Consider the following 8,572-nt stretch of genomic DNA (forward strand, 5'->3'; position numbering starts at 1 on the left):
GAGATAAGCAGATCTGGGCTTTGCTGAGTCCTGAGCTTGTTTGCTTACTGCACACTGTGTGTATTTACATACTTATTTGTATCTATTATGAGCATATTTGTTTTACTTGTTAAACAGTTGTGATTTTTCTCATTCTTTAAATTTTGCAAAAAATTAAAACCTACAGTAAAGTTAAAAGAATAGTTTACTGAACATACATACCCCCTTCAACTAGATTCATCAAATTCTCTATTGCCCTCCCTCTCTCAGAAGGAAAACACACACACACACACACACACACACACACACACACACACACACACAGAGTCATGTGTTGCATAATGACGTTTCAGTCAACAGAACACATATATGATGGTGGCTCTATAAGATTATAATGGAGCTAAAAACTTTCTATTGCCCAGTGATGACTTAAACATCGTAATATTGTATTGCAATATGTTACTCAAGTTTCTGTGGTGATGCTGATGCAAACAAACCTACTGCACTTCCAGTCATATAAAAGTATAGCACATACACCCTTCAACAAAGGTATGTTTATAGTTCCTTGTCTTTGGACATGTAAGAATTAGAGGCAAAGAAATGTGGACTGGGAGAAATCTGGGGCTAGCTTGCTCCTCACAGGCTCAACATCAACCATCCCACATAGAAGAAAAAGATGAAAAAATATTTTACAAAAGGAAAGCACATACAATTATATACAGTCATAATACTTGATAATAAATGACTGTAACTGGTTTATATATTATATATATTTATTAAACCATACGTCTTGTCATTATTTTTTAATGTTCTCTTTCTACTTATAGTTTTTCAAAGTTAACCACAAAATAGCCTCAGGCAGGTCCTTCAGGAGGTGTCCAGAAGGCATTGTTATCGTAGGAGATGACAGCTCCACGCATGTTATTGTCCCTGAAGATCTTCCAGTGGGACAAGATATGGAGGCGGAAAACAGTTATGTTGAGAATCCTGACCCTGTTTAGGCCTAGGCTAATGTATATATTTGTGTTCTTAACAAAAAAAGTCTTAAAAGTTTTAAAAAATTAATAGAATAATGATATAAAGAAAGAAAGTGGCTGGATGCACACCAGTAATCCTAGCATGCTGGGAGACCAAGGCCGGAGGATCACTTGAGGCCAGGAGTTCAAGACCAGACTGGGCAACATACAAGACCCTGGCTCTACAAAAAATAAAAATAGCCTGGTGTGGTGGCATGCATCTGTAGTCCTAGCTACTTGGGAGGCTGAGGTGGGAGGATCACTTAAGTCCAGAAGTTTGGGGCTGCATTGAGCTATGATTGTGCTACTGCATTTCCACCTGGGCATCAGAGTGAGATGCTATTTCTCATATATATATATATATATATATATATATATATATATATGATATAAGAAGATATGTAATACATATATTTCCTATATTATATATTTTATGTTATACATAATATATTATGTATACTATATTATATATAATATATATAACATATACATACATTGTATAGCTGTACAAAATGTATGTGTGTATATAAGCACACACAGGTGTATACACACATATATATTCTATATTATAACATAGAATAAAAATATATACTATATAATATATATAATTTTATAATATATTAAATATTATATTATTATATAGTATATGTATTTTAATAATATATATTATATATAATGCATAATATATATTTATATATATAAATATATAATGTATATTTTATGATATATATTATAAAATATATACTGTATATATAAAAATAATATATTAATATATTATAATATAAAATTATTATATATCATATAGTATATTTTATTCTATAATATAATTAATATTATATATTAATTATTATATATTATATATTTTAATTACAGATTATAATATATAGTATATTATATAATACATTATACATTATGTATTAATACATAATATATGTGTATACCTATGTGTGCACATATATACACACATACATTTTGCACAGCTATACAATGTGTTTGTGTTTTAAGCTAAGTGTTATTACAAAAAAAGGTAAAAAGTTTAATAAAACTAAAAACATTTATAAAGTAAAAATGTTGCAGCAAACTAAGGTTAATCTATTATTAAAGAAAGAAGATTAAAAACTAAATAAATTTAGTGTAGCCTATGTGTACAGTGTTTATAAAGTCTACAGTAGTGTACAGTCATGACTTAGGCCTTCGTGTTCACTCACAACTCACTCACTGACTCACCAGAGCAACTTTCAGTCCTGCAGACTCCATTTGTGGCAAGTGCCCTATACAGGCGTACCATTTGTTTTTCATATTCTATGTTTGCCGTATGTTTTCGATATTTAGAAGCATAAATACTTATCATTGTTACAATTGCCTACAGTATTCAGCACAGTAATGTGGTATACAGGTTTGCGGCCTAGGAGCTACATAGGCTGTGCTATATAGCCTGGGTGTGCAGTAGGCTATACTATCTTTGTGTAAATATGCATTTCTCAGTCATATCCTCATCGTTAAATGACACATACTGTATATACATATATATTTTTTATTTCATTTATAAGTAAGTTGAAACTACCATGATGATGGTTCATCCCTAACAACTGCTTCCAATTTACACTGGTAACTACTGTACCACACATAATCCTGTTCCTGAAGCCCATGAAAAATCTTCCTTTACCTCCCAGCCGGAAGTGACCACACCTGTGCTCCTAGACAAGCTCCAGATGCCTGTTGCTCACCCATGCCCCCTAATGGGAAGCGCCTCACCTACAACCCTCCTGATGGGACCCCATCCCCTGACAGACAGAAGGACCAGGGACATCTCTGTCCCAGAGGGATCCCAGCCGTGGGCTGGCAACTGCCTGTGATTTGGGTGGGATGATTCAATCAGATTCTTGCTCTTAGCAACTTCAACTGAGAGGCGGCATAGTTTATGGGGAGTTACAGACACTAGAACTTAAAAAGTCAGGTGGACTCAGGAGCTACTGTAAAAGCTGAAGTCATGAGCAACCAAAAGGAAGATGAAACAGTTGCACAAATGTAATTTAGAAAAAAAAATGTTTAGGCCAGGCGCAGTGGCTCACACCTGTAATCCCAGCACTTTGGGAGGCTGAGGCAGGTGGATCACGAGGTTAGGAGATAGAGACCATCCTGGCCAACATGGTGAAACCCCGTCTCTACTAAAAAAATACAAAACTTATCCGGGCGTGGTGGCTTGTGCCTGTAGTCCCAGCTACTCAGGAGACTAAGGCAGAAGACTCGCTTGAACCCGGGAGGCAGGGGTTGCAGTGAGCGGAGATGGAGATTGTGCCACTGCACTCCAGGCTGGGCAACAGAGTGAGACTCTGTCTCAAAAGAAAAAAAAAAAAGAAAAAAAGTTTATAACAGCTAATATTTATTGAGAATATAGTATGTGCTAAGCATAGCACAATTAACTCGTTTTAAATTGACAATGGCAGTATATGCACTATCATCTCCTCTGTTGAGATTAAGGCACAGAGAAGTGAAGTAACTTACTGGGGGTCACACAGCAAGCAAATGGAAGAGGCTATTTTTCTTACCACCATCCTGTGGGTTCCTGGTATGCACCTTGCTCTTCCTGAGGCCTACTGTTCTGCTTTCTCTGGACTCCCAAGAGATCTTTCTGTATCTTAAAGCAAAGCCTTAATTGTACTGGAACTAAGTGGAGGGGGTTTCTCTAATCAAAAGAAGCATGACTAAAGCCATCTAGACTTAGCTGGGACCAGGTTTCCTCAAGAATAACACTCTCTCTCACCATTCTGACCAATTGCCTGCAAGTCTGCAAAGGTAGACTCACAAGTTTTCTGGGGAGCTGAGAATGAGGCATGAAGATTAATTATACATAACCCATTATCAGTCATTTTATATGCACACACTGTCTTGGACGGTTTCCATATTTAGATGCCACTTGTGCTTCACTTTATAAATGCAAAAGAAAATTTATCAAGGCTCTCACATTTGCACTGGTGACCTTACACAACATAACCCAATTTCCCAGAAAAGAAAAGGGCTTGAATTTCCCCACCACTAAGCTTTTCAGAAAACTAAAGCTTGTTTGATTAGGGAGAGACTGTTTTTTTTAAACCATACTCAGGTAACCAATTTATAGAAAATTAGCATTCTTCAAAGTACAGATAACACAAACGACAGCAAACATAATTGAATCTCTCTCTCTGATGATTTAGGAGGTACTTCTGAATGTCACTCCCCTTTATTCAAGACTGTAAAAAAAATCTGTATAATAAAATTAAAGTTTTACATTTGCTTGTTAGAGCCTTCTGGGTGTTACATGGTTATGGAACTAAGTCCAAACATAAACGTCACATCTAGTTTCTTGGGCTGTTTGTCAAAATCATCTGAGTCACATTGAATGATACAAGAAGACACTCAGCCCACTGTCTGGGGTCGGTCTACTGATCCACAGTGGAATGCTTCTACCAAGCTGGTCGTATGCCTAGACTGGTTCTTTTAAGGAGTAGGATATTGGCACTGAATTCCAAGATAGTTGAAGAAAGCCACGAAATTTTCCTATTTGGGAGATAACAATTCCCACTAAGCAGTGGAATTTGAAGATTCATAGTTTGTATGTTCACATTTATTACACAGTGTCTTGTGCCTAGTAAGTGCTCAGTAAATGGTAAATGGTAAATTATCATACTAGGGAAATGTGTGAGAACTTGAAAGAAGCTATTCTTCTAGGTAGCTCTTAAATATTCCAGCTTGCGTTAGTTTTCCTAGAAGATGGAAAATCTACTCTACTCCACATTGTTTCTTTTTAGAGAACAATTCGAGTCTTTCTTAATGGACAGAGAAAAATGCAGAGAGAAGCAAGAAGAATGCAGGAGGCTAGAAGCTGAAGGTTCAAGGAAGCTTAAGTGCCACAAAAATTCACAGGACCGAAGGGCAAAATCCTTGGGTTTGTGTCCTTCCTCTTTTCCAGCCAGCACTTGGAAGCGACCCCTTCCACTGTTGGACATGGTGTGGTGTTATGAAGTGTTTTAATGAAAACCACATCTGTTCCTTTTTTAACTTTTACCACTAGCTCATTTGTTTTTTATTCATCCAGTGTTTATAAGGCATCTACTGTGAGCCTGAAACTGTTCTTGTTGCTGAAGAAATGCCACCAGGAAATGAATCAGACCTAGATCTGCCTTCGCAAAATGTTTCAAAGAAGTGCAGAGTTACGACAGGAATGTATAAAGACCTCATCTAGTCTTGGGGCTCTAGACCTCATCTAGTCTAAACCTCATCTAGAGGGGAGGAAGTTCAGGGAAGACTTCCTGGAGGAAGTGACATTTAATCTGAGACCTGGAAGATAAGAAGTTAGCATTCAAGTTTTTCCTTGAGGAGCAACACAGAAAAATATTCCACCTTTCAAATATTTGAAGTCAGCCCTCTAGCCTCCTTTCCTAGCACTGTCCTATTCTGTCACTCTACTCTGACCACAGTGGTCCACACTGAGGACTCATTTTCTCCCATAATAACCTTTTCTTTCCTCAGACCACATAATTCTAGGCCCTTTGTCATTCTAACTGACCCCACTATCGACAGGCTCCATTTCACCAAAATTTCTAAAAAAGGTGATGCATCTTCATTAATTTTTCTCCTTGGACTCCCTACCATGTGAACCAATGATGAAAAATCATACATTGATGGCAACAACAAAAAAATCAGAGTTTTCTTATATGCACAAGCCTCCACAACTGGAATGCTTTTCTTTCTATTTGGAAGTGTTTCTAGAAACTGAATTATATGCCAAGCAAGGAGCCAGATACTGAGAATAAGATGATTTCGTACAAGTTGGGTTCCCCAGGAAGCAGAAGTCAGGAGACTCTTAGGAATTCAAAAGGGTGACTGGGGAGTTATATGTGCAAAAAAGGAAAGGGTGGAAGCTGAACTGAGCAGGAGGAGGCATCAGCCCAATTCAGACCTGACAAAGTCTCTACTAGCCAAACCAAGTGCTCTAGAATAACCATTGCCCTTTAGAGGAGTGACCCATTGAGCAGAAATGATCAGGTCTTCTACCATCTACCACCCTTCTGAATTACAGATTAGGGGCTGTCTTGAGAATAGCATGCCCTCAGCTCTCATCACCTTACTCAATCATTGGCCAGGGGTTCTCCTGAGAATACTGTAACCTTGGTTTAAAAATTGAAGCAAATATTGATTAAGTGAACAGCTGGGGATTGTCAGTTAGCCTCACTTATTTAAACTGGCCAATGAGTCCTTTCTTGAAGGAAGATCTGAGTGGTGCATTTCCATATCTTCCACAATGGTAAACAAAAATCAAATGATTGCTGCCCCGTAGAAGCTTGTAACATGGGGAGACAGACTCTAACCTGCTAGTCACATAAAAAATATTTTAGTAATGACTACAATTTTTAAAAGAAAGTATTCTCTTACATTGAAAACTATAAAACACTGTTATAAAAAATTAAAGAAGACCTAAAGAAATGAAAATATATCCCACGTTCATGGATTGGAACACTTCATATTGTTAAGATGGCAGTACTATAATCTACAGATTCAATGCAGTTGCTACCAAAATTCCAGCTGCCTTTATTGCAGAAATGGACAAATTGGCTATAAAATTCATACAATATTGCAAGAAAGCCCAAATACTCAAAACAAACTTACAAAAGAAAAACAAAGTTGGAGGATCTTCACTTCCCAATTTCAAAATTGACGGCAAAGTTACAATAAGCAGAACAATGTGGCGCAGAAAATGATATACATATAGATCAAAGAAACAGAATTGGAAATCCAGAAATAAACCCATGTGTCTATAATCAACTGGTTTTCAGCAAGTGTACTAATATCATTCTATGGAGGAAAGAATAATTTTTTCAACATATGTTGCTAAGACAACCATACAGCTACATGCAAAAGAATGAAGTTAAAACCCTACCTAAGACATGTACAAAAATCAACTCAAAAACGATCAGAGAACTTTTATGAGTAAAAGTTAACTCATAAATCTCTTAGAAGGAGCCATAGCTGTAAATCTTCATGACCTTGGATTAGGCAAAACTTTCATAAGTATGAAAACAAAAACACAAGCAACAAAAGAAAAAAAATAAGTAAATTTAACTTTATCAAAATTTAAAACTTTCATACATCATGGATGCTATCAAAAAAGTGAAAAGGGGTACCAGGCACAGTAGTTCATACCTGGAGTCCCAGCACTTTGGGAGGCTGAGGCAGGATGATTGCTTGAGTCCAGGAGGCAGAGGCTGCAGTGATGCAAGATCATGCCACTGCACTTCAGCCTGAGTGACAGAGTGAGACCCTGTCTCAAAAAAGAAGAAAAGAAAGAAAGAAAATTCCACAGACTTGCATAAAATATTTGCAAATCACATATCTGATAAGAGTATGGTGTCTAGAATATACAAGTCTTATAACTCAACAAAACAACAAAAAAACCAAACAACCCAATTTTAAAGTGGGAGAAAGAATTGAATAGACATTTCTTTAAAGAAGATACATAAATAGCAATAAGTACATGGAAAGATGCTTAACATCATTAGTTATTAGCCAAATGCAAATTAAAACCACAGAGATATCACTTCCCACCTACTAGAATGGCTACAATAAATAAAAAAGAGGAAATTATCAACTGTTGGTGAAGATGTGGAAAAATTAGAACCCTTGCCCTAAAGAAGTTAAAAAAAGAACTACCATATGATACAGTAATTCTATCCCTAGCTATATACCTAAGAGAATTGGAAACATATGTTCAAATAGAAGTTTGTACACAAATGCTCATAGCAGTATTATTTATAATAGCTAAAAAGTAGAAGCACTGAAAATGTTCATCAGTGGATGAATGGATAAATGGAATGTGGTATTTCCATACAATGGAACACCACTCAGCCATAAAAAAGAATGAAGTGCTGACACGTGCCACAACATGGATTAACTATGAAGATACTTTGCTAAGTAAAAAAAGCCAGTCACAAACGGCCACATGTTATATAATTCCATGTACATGAAATGTCCAGAATAAGCAAATCCATAGAGATAGAAAGTAGATTAGTGCTTGCCAGAGGCTGGGGAGAGGGAATGGGGAGTAACTGCTTAATGAGTACATCTCTTTTTGGGTGATGAGAATGTTCTGGAATTGGATAATGGTGATGGTTGCAGAGCATTATGAATATACAAAAAACCACTGAATGATATACTTGAAAATGGTTTCAAAAGTGAATTTCGTGTTATGCAGAAAAGAGTGAAGGAGAAAGAAGAGGTACAGGGTGTGGTGAGAACAAGCTAATAGGAGACCTTGCTGGGTCTGGAGCAGTCTGGAAGGCTTGAAGATAAATGGCTTTTTTATTCTTCTCAAGGCCCATCTCCAACTTTCAGGGGTTATCTTGCCCCAACTGCTGGGGCTTTAATAACCCAGGTTTCCAGGGGTGGATGATGTAGGTGAAGGTCCCCGACAAAGTCATTTTCTCTCCACAACTGAACAGAAGGACAGAAGGAAGAAAGAGGGAGAAGAGGAGAGGAAACAGTGCACAGGCATCGCCCAGGAGGAAGACAGAGAGCGGGGACAAGAAAACATTCTTTTCTTC

At 37.0% G+C, this 8,572-nt stretch overlaps 1 non-coding gene across 1 annotated transcript; it reads left to right on the plus strand.

Moving 5' to 3' along the window:
- The first annotated feature begins 515 nt into the window (after window positions 1-515).
- On the plus strand, window positions 516-646 carry LOC135276271 (small nucleolar RNA SNORA38). Its single transcript, XR_010343847.1, has one exon. It is a non-coding gene; the product is annotated as a small nucleolar RNA SNORA38 (small nucleolar RNA).
- Window positions 647-8,572: the final 7,926 nt, after the last annotated feature.

Source organism: Aotus nancymaae, unplaced genomic scaffold (assembly GCF_030222135.1).
Source record: "Aotus nancymaae isolate 86718 unplaced genomic scaffold, 86718_ANA_hifiasm-v0.15.2.pri h1tg000021l, whole genome shotgun sequence".
In the NCBI taxonomy this organism is placed as follows: domain Eukaryota; kingdom Metazoa; phylum Chordata; class Mammalia; order Primates; family Aotidae; genus Aotus; species Aotus nancymaae.